Source organism: Coregonus lavaretus, assembly GCF_964263955.1.
Source record: "Coregonus lavaretus genome assembly, chromosome: 25".
Lineage (NCBI taxonomy): Eukaryota > Metazoa > Chordata > Actinopteri > Salmoniformes > Salmonidae > Coregonus > Coregonus lavaretus.
In genome coordinates this window covers 35814354-35823349 of record NC_140012.1, presented here as the reverse complement: position 1 = coordinate 35823349, position 8996 = coordinate 35814354, and positions in this window count along the sequence as shown.

The window sequence follows — 8996 nt, the reverse complement described above, 5'->3', positions numbered from 1 at the left end:
AACTGGACTAGAGTAGACTGGCGAGACGAGTTACCACTCCAATGGTCTCGCTCTCTCTCTGTCTCTCTCTCTCAATTTCAATTCAATTTAAATGTAAGGCTTTATAGGCTGGGAAACGTATGTTTACAATGCCAAAACAAATGAAATAGATAATAAACAAAAGTGAAATAAACAATAAAAAATGAACAGTAAACATTACACTCACAAAAGTTCCAAAGAATAGAGATATTTCAAATGTCATATTATGGCTATATATAGTGTTGTAACGATGTGCAAATAGTTAAAGTACAAAAGGGAGAAAAAAAAAACATAAATATAGGTTGTATTTACAATGGTGTTTGTTCTTCACTGGTTCCCCTTTTCTTGTGGGAACAGGTCACAAATCTTGCTTATGTGATGGCACACTGTGATATTTCAAAATTGGATTTGTTTTTGAATTCTTTGTGGGTCTGTGTACATTTGAGGAAAATATGTGTCTCTAATATGGTCATACATTTGGCAGGAGGTTAGGAAGTGCAGCTCAGTTTCCACCTCATTTATGCTCACTGAGTCTGTACATAGTCAAATCTTTCCTTAATTTTGGATCAGTCAGAGTGATCAGGTATTCTCCAAGCTCTGATGCTGCTGCTGGTCAGTAGTAGCCTACAAACTTGCTAACTGCCTGGTATTAAGCACTCTATTGTCCCTCTAATCACTCTGACATCAATGCAAATGTAAGCGAAAATCTAATCAAACACTTCACGAGAGCCCATGAGCTCATGTTGCGCAACATTTATATAGGCTATGCAATTGCGCGAGAAAACAGAGTGATGGCCTCTACTAAAAAGAGGAGTATCCCATCAGCTTTCTATAGGCTAGGCCTACTATATTTATTTCTCAACTTTCCTAATATCAGGCACATTGCTTATATTTACAACAGGAGTATAGCCTACTTGGCTGGCATGAAAATAACACTCATATATTATTTAGTATATGTAAAGACAAGATTAAATCAAGAATAGTCTGATGGGTGACAATATTAGCCTATCACTTGTGAATGATATATTATCACTTGTGAATGATGCCCAGCATAAGAAACAATGCCTTTTTTTGCGACTTTTTTGAATCATAGTTGCACACCTCATGTAGCCTAGCCCACAGGCCTATATGTTTTGATGAGGTTTGTATCACACTAAAGTGGCCAAATAACTTCTTAAAATTAAGCACATTAATCCGCTTTACAAGGGGTGTAGAGCCTAACTGGCATAAATAAGCAGCGCGTGAGTTTCAAGTTTGGGGAAGATAATTTACACCATAAAATGAACCTTTATAATAAAAGCATTACATGCATAATTGCATTTGCGGTCATTTTTGATTATGGTGTTTTCCCGCTAATGGAACATTTGCGCTTATAGCCTACTGCCATGTGTGCATTGCTGCGCTTATATGGTGAAGAATAGCCTAATAGTTTATCAACATTTTAAGCTAAATGTTCTGATCTGTTCCGTCAGCCACATTGCGTAAAAAGTTGTTTTGATGCTAGTGGTTGTATTAATTTGTGATCTATCGCATCCCACAACTGTCCCAGACTATGTTTGGAATATTTATTTCTCGCACAGAATGGAATAGGTCGACTTATGTACTATGGGGGATAGTAGATTGACGTAGGCTAGTGCTTTTGCTGTTCATTAGGCCTACTCATCTTGTTGTCTGACGAAAAGTAAATGTGGACAGTTCTTCCAATATCTTCAATATGCACCTCGGAATTGGATAAGGACGCGCACAGTGGCATCTCCGATGTGTCTGTTTTCACTTGTAGCCTGTAAGAAAGACCCAATCACGTGATGGAGAGCCATGTGAGTGAGAGGTGTTTCGGATCATGCAGCACTCAGGGAGAAGGGCACAATGGCCACTGGCCGCAAAAGGCATGTATTTATTTAGGGTGCATTACGGCCACACAAAGGGGATGCTGCCGTGAAATTCAAGGCATTATCAAGTGCTTGTCAAATTGTGAATGAGTGACTGATGAAGTGTGTACAGCCTGCACAAAAAACAAAGCAGAGCTCATGCCTTTCAAGATACTTTTTTCAAACCATCATTAGAGTCGCATCATGCATCCTTACAATGTATTAAACATATAGCCCAAAGTTTGTAGAACAACTAAAGGTACATTCATAACTCTAAATTAAGCATATAGGAATACATATTTCTTTGTTAACCGCTCAACACAGAATAGCCGCATGTGCACACTCCCTCAAATCGTTTGGAGAAAATATCCTTTCTATTTTATTCAGCTTTGTTCAGTTGTATTCTTCATACCATAAAATAATGCCATGGAATTCTAAGCAAATCTTGTCTGCTAAATGAACAAGTGTAACCCACAGCCATTTGGCATAGCCAGATCAGTTCCTAACATAAGGACAACTCAGAGTATGCTATTCTGTTCTTCTGAAATACATTACATTTTCGTCATATCATGCTTCTTTAGACCTGTCTAAAATAAATAATGGATTTATTGTGAAGGTATAGGCTATATTACATGGATTTTTTAAATATAGATGTTCCAAAGGTCTGCATCAGTGGCTTGTAGGCTATGTGTGGAAGCCAGGAGATGCTAAATGTTTTTATGTTAATTAACGGTTAATTACCGTGAGACCGACAGTTATTTGCTTGACAATCACCAGCTGACTAAATTTCTTGACCGCCACAGCCCTAGTTGGGTCTAATTGTGTTGCTGTCCTGGGGCTCTGTTTGTGTTTGTGAACAGAGCCCCAGGACCAGCTTGCTTAGAGGACTCTTCTCCAGATTAATCTCTCTGTAGGTGATGGCTTTGTTATGGAAGGTTTGGGAATCGCTTCCTTTTAGGTGGTTGTAGAATTTAACTGATATTTTCTGGATTTTGATAATTAGTGGGTATCATCCTAATTCAGCTCTGCATGCATTATTTGCAGTGGTGGAAAAAGTACCCAATTTTCATACTTGAGTAAAAGTAAAGATACCTTAATAGAAAATGACTCAAGTAAAAGTGTAAGTCACCCAGTAAAATACTACTTGAGTAAAAGTCTAAAAGTATTTGGTTTTAATTATACTTAAGTATCAAAAGTCAATGTAATTGCTAATATATGCGCAAGTATCAAAAGTAAAAGTAAAAGTATAAATCCTTTCAAATTCCTTATATTAAGTAAACCAGACAGCATCATTTTATTTATATTTATGGGTAGCCAGGGGCACACTCCAACACTCAGACATAATTTACAAACTCACTCATGTGTTGAGTGAGTCCGTCAGATCAGAGGCAGTAGCTATGACCAGGGATGTTCACTTGATAAGTGTGTGAATTAGACTATTTTCCTGTCCTGCTAAGCATTCAAAATGTAACTAGTACTTTTGGGTGTCAGGGAAAATGTATGGAGTAAAAAGTACATTATTTTCTTTAGGAATGTAGTGAAGTAAAAGTAAAAGTAGTCAAAAAGATAAATAGTAAAGTACAGATACCCAAGAAAACTACTTAAGTAGTACTTTCAAGTATTTTTACTTAAGTACTTTACACCACTGATTATTTGGTGTTCTACGTTGTACATGGAGGATATTTTTGCAGAATTTTGCATGCCGAGTCAATTTGGTGTTTGTCCCATTTTGTGAATTCTTGGTTGGTGAGAGGGCCCCAGACCTCACAACCATAAAGGGCAATGGGTTCTATAACTGATTCAAGTATTTCTACCCAGATCCTAATTGGTATGTCAAATTTTATGTTCCTTTTCATTGTGTAGAAGGCCCTTCTTGCCTTGTCTCTCAGATCGTTCACAGCTTTGTGGAAGTTACCTGTGGTGCTGATGTTTAGGCCAAGGTATGTATCATTTTTTTGTGTGCTCTAGGGCAACGGTGTCTAGTTGGAATTTGTATTTGTGGTCCTGGCAACTGGACCTTTTTTGGAACACCATTATTTTTGTCTTACTGAGATTTACTGTCAGGGCCCAGGTCTGACAGAATCTGTGCAGAAGATGTAGGTGCTGCTGTAGGCCCTCCTTGGTTGGGGATAGAAGCACCAGATCATCAGCAAACAGTAGACATTTGACTTCTGATTCTAGTAGGGTGAGGCTGGGTGCTGCAGACTGTTCTAGTGCCCTCGCCAATTCATTTATACAGCTCTGGAAAAAGAGACCACTGCAAAATTATCAGTTTCTCTGGTTTTACTATTTATAGGTATGTGTTTGGCTAAAAATTACATTTTTGTTTTATTGTATAAACTACTGACAACATTTCTCCCAAATTCCAAATAAAAATATTGTCATTTAGAGCATTTATTTGCAGAAAATGACAACTTGTCAAAATAACAAAAAAGATGCAGTGTTGTCAGACCTCGAATAATGCAAAGAAAATAAGTTAATGTTCATATTTAACCCTCCCGTTGTCCTAGGGTCAAAATGACCTGCCACTGTGTTGAACCAAATTTATTTAATTTTTATATTTTTGGGATCATTTGTGAGAAGGAGGCAGTGAGACTTTCTTTAAAGTATCACTGCCTCCTTCTCACAAATGATCCAAAAAATATAAAAATTAAATAAAGTTGGTTCAACACAGTGGCGGGTCATTTTGACCCTAGGACAACGGGAGGGTTAAACAACACAATACTAATGTTTTAACTTAGGGAGAGTTCAGAAATCAATATTTGGTGGAATAACCCTGATTTTTTATCACAGCTTCCATGGCATGCTCTCCACCAGTCTTTCACACTGATGTTGGGTGACTTTATGCCACTCCTGGTGCAAAAATTCAAGCAGCTCAGCTTTGTTTGATGGCTTGTGACCATCCATCTTCCTTTTGATCACATTCCAGACGTTTTCAATGGGGTTCAGGTCTGGAGATTGAGCTGGCCATGACAGGGTCTTGATCTGGTGGTCCTCCATCCACACCTTGATTGACCTGGGTGTGTGGCATGGCGCATTGTCCTGCTGGAAAATCCAATCCTCAGAGTTGGGGAACAATGTCAGAGCAAAAGGAGGCAAGTTTTCTTCCAGGACAACCTTGTATGTGGCTTGATTCATGCGTCCTTCACAAAGACAAATCTGCCCGATTCCAGCCTTGCTGAAGCACCCCCAGATCATCACCGACCCTCCACCAAATTTCACAGTGGGTGCGAGACGCTGTGGCTTGTAGGCCTCTCCAGATCTCCGTCTAACCAATAGATGACCAGGTGTTGGGTAAAGCTGAAAATTGGACTCATCAGAGAAGATTACCTTACTCCAGTCCTCTACGGTCCAATCCTCATGGTCTTTTGCAAACCTCAGCCTGGCTCTTCTTTGCTTCTCATTGATGAAGGGCTTTTTTCTAGCTTTGCACGACTTCAGCTCTGCCCCTAGGAGCCTGTTTCGAACCATCCTTGCCGTGCACTTCACCCCAGCTGCCGTTTGCCATTCATTTTATAGGTCACTTGATGTCATCCTATGGTTGTTGAGTGACATTCGAATGAGTTGGCGGTCATCCCGGTCAGTAGAGTGTCGTTTTCGCCCTCTGCCGGTCTGTAGCTTTGTTGTCCCCAATGTCTGCTGCTTGACCTTGTTCTTATTTTTACATTTTAGTCATTTAGCAGACGCTCTTATCCAGAGCGACTTACAGTTAGTGATTACATATTTTTTTAATACTGGCCCCCTGTGGGAATCGAACCCACAACCCTGGCGTTGCAAACGCCATGCTCTATCAACTGAGCTACATCCCTGCTGGCCATTCCCTCCCCTACCCTGGACGACGCTGGGCCAATTGTGCGCCGCCCATGAGTCTCCCGGTCGCGGCCGGCTGCGACAGAGCCTGGATTCGAACCAGGATCTCTAGTGGCACAGTTAGCACTGCGATGCAGTGCCTTAGACCACTGCACCACTCAGGAGTGAGTCTTATGTACCGTCGTCTTTGAAATTTTAAGGATGGAATCAACCTGACGCTCACTGTATCCCTCAGCCAGTAAAGCCAGAATTGAACCCTTCTTTTCCTCACTCAAAACTTTCCTTTTCAACTCTTTTGGCATGGTGAATAGTTATTTTTCGATTAATATTACTTTTGAGGTACTATTAGCACTGTTTTTGCCATCCAGATGGTCCTATTGCAAGAGGATATTGATGACCACAGCAGTGGTTTTTACACTTTTCCTTGTTAAATAAGATTTGGTTCAGGTGATCACCTAATCAGTACCTAATTCAGTAGAATGAGGTGTGCCTGTGTTGGAATTCAACAGACACTGGAATGGAATGGCTGTCATACATGTAGAGATGCTGATTTAAGAAAAATTTGCAGTGGTCTCTTAATTTTTTCCAGAGCTGTATATTTTGAAGAGGGTGGGGCTCAAGCTGCATCCCTGTCTCACCCCACTGCTCTGTGGAAAGAAATGTGTTTGTTTTTTGCCAATTTTAACCACACACCTGTTGTTTGTGTACATGGATTTTATAATGTCGTATGTTTTTCCAAAACACCACTTTCCATCAATTTGTATAGCAGACGCTCATGCCAAATTGAGTCAAGAGCTTTTTTGTCTCCACTTTTGTGGATTGGGGCGATCAGTCCTTGGTTCCAAATATTGGGGAAGATGCCAGAGCTGAGGATGATGTTAAAAAGTGTAAGTATAGCCAATTGGAATTTGTGGTCTGTATATTTAATTTAGGATACCATCAACACCATAGGCCTTTTTGGGTTGGAGGGTTTGTATTTTGTCCTGTAGTTCATTCAATGTAATTGGATAGATAACTCTTTGTGTTGTTGTTTGTTTAGTGTGTTCCAATTTTCCCAGAAGTGGTTAGATTCTATGGATTCTTCAATTACATTGAGCTGATTTCTGATGTGCTGTTCCTTCTTTTTCCGTAGTGTATTTCTGTATTGTTTTAGTGATTCACCATAGTGAAGGCATGGCTCAGGTTTTCTGGGTCACTATGTTTTTGGATAGATAGGTTTCTCAATTTATTTCTTAGGTTTTTGCATTCTTCATCAAACCATTTGTCATTGTTGTAAATTTCTTAGGTTGTCTGCTTGACATTTTTATTTGATAGGGAAGCTGAGAGGTCAAATATACTGTTTAGGTTTTCTACTGCTAAGTTTACACCTTCACTATTACAGTGAAACATTTTGTCCAGGAAGTTGTCTAGAAGGGATTTAATTTGTTGTTGCCTAATTGTTTTTTGGTAGGTTTCTAGACTACTTTCCTTCCATCTATAGCATTTCTTAATATTATGCAGTTCCTTTGGCTTTGATGCTTCATGATTGAGTATTGCTCTGTTCAAGTAGACTGTGATTTTTCTGTGATCTGATAGGGGTGTCAGTGGGCTGACTGTGAACGCTCTGAGAGACTCAAGGGATGAGCTGTAGGTGTACCTACCGTAAGAGTCCGCTCGAAGCCTACCATTTTTATTTTTTATTTTTTTTATTTCACCTTTATTTAACCAGGTAAGCCAGTTGAGAACAGGTTCTCATTTACAACTGCGACCTGGCCAAGATAAAGCAAAGCAGTGCAATAAAAACAACACAGAGTTACATATGGGGTAAAAAACATAAAGTCAAAAATACAACAGAAAATATATATACAGTGTGTGCAAATGTAGCAAGTTATGGAGGTAAGGCAATAAATAGGCTTTAGTGCAAAATAATTACAATAGTATTAACACTGGAATGCTAGATGTGCAAGATATTATGTGCAAATAGAGATACTGGGGTGCAAAATAGCAAAATAAATAACAATATAGGGATGAGGTAGTTGGGTGGGCTAATTTCAGATGGGCTGTGTACAGGTGCAGTGATCGGTAAGGTGCTCTGACAACTGATGCTTAAAGTTATTGAGAGAGATAAGAGTCTCCAGCTTCAGAGATTTTTGCAATTCGTTCCAGTCATTGGCAGCAGAGAACTGGAAGGAATGGCGGCCAAAGGAGGTGTTGGCTTTGGGAATGACCAGTGAGATATACCTGCTGGAGCGCAGACTACGGGTGGGTGCTGCTATGGTGACCAATGAGCTAAGATAAGGCGGGGATTTGCCTAGCAGTGATTTATAGATGGCCTGGAGCCAGTGGGTTTGACGACGAACATGTAGTGAGGACCAGCCAACAAGAGCGTACAGGTCACAGTGGTGGGTAGTGTATGGGGCTTTGGAGACAAAACGGATGGCACTGTGATAGAATACATCCAATTTGGTGAGTAGAGTGTTGGAGGCTATTTTGTAAATGACATCGCCGAAGTCAAGGATCGGTAGGATAGTCCGTTTTACGAGGGCATGTTTGGCAGCATGAGTGAAGGAGGCTTTGTTGCGAAATAGGAAGCCGATTCTAGATTTAACTTTGGATTGGAGATTCTTTATGTGAGTCTGGAAGTTGAGTTTACAGTCTAACCAGACACCTAGGTATTTGTAGTTGTCCACATACTCTAGGTCAGACCCGTCGAGAGTGGTGATTCTAGTCGGGTGGGCGGGTGCCAGCAGCGTTCGATTGAAAAGCATGCATTTAGTTTTACTAGTGTTTAAGAGCAGTTGGAGGCTACTGAAGGAGTGTTGTATGGCATTGAAGCTCATTTGGAGGTTTGTTAACACAGTGTCCAATGAAGGGCCAGATGTATACAAAATGGTGTCGTCTGCGTAGAGGTGGATCTGAGAGTCACCAGCAGCAAGAGCGACATCATTGATATACACTGAGAAAAGTGTCGGCCCAAGAATTGAACCCTGTGGCACCCCCACAGAGACTGCCATAGGTCCAGACAACAGGCCCTCCGATTTGACACACTGAACTCTATCTGAGAAGTAGTTGGTGAACCAGGCGAGGCAGTCATTTGAGAAACCAAGGCTATTTAGTCTGCCAATAAGAATGCGGTGGTTGACAGAGTCGAAAGCCTTGGCCAGGTCGATGAAGACGGCTGCACAGTACTGTCTATTATCAATCGCGGTTATAATATCGTTTAGGACCTTGAGCGTGGCTGAAGTGCACCCATGACCAGCTCGGAAACCGGATTGCATAGCGGAGAAGGTACGGTGGTATTCGAAATGGTCGGTGATCTGT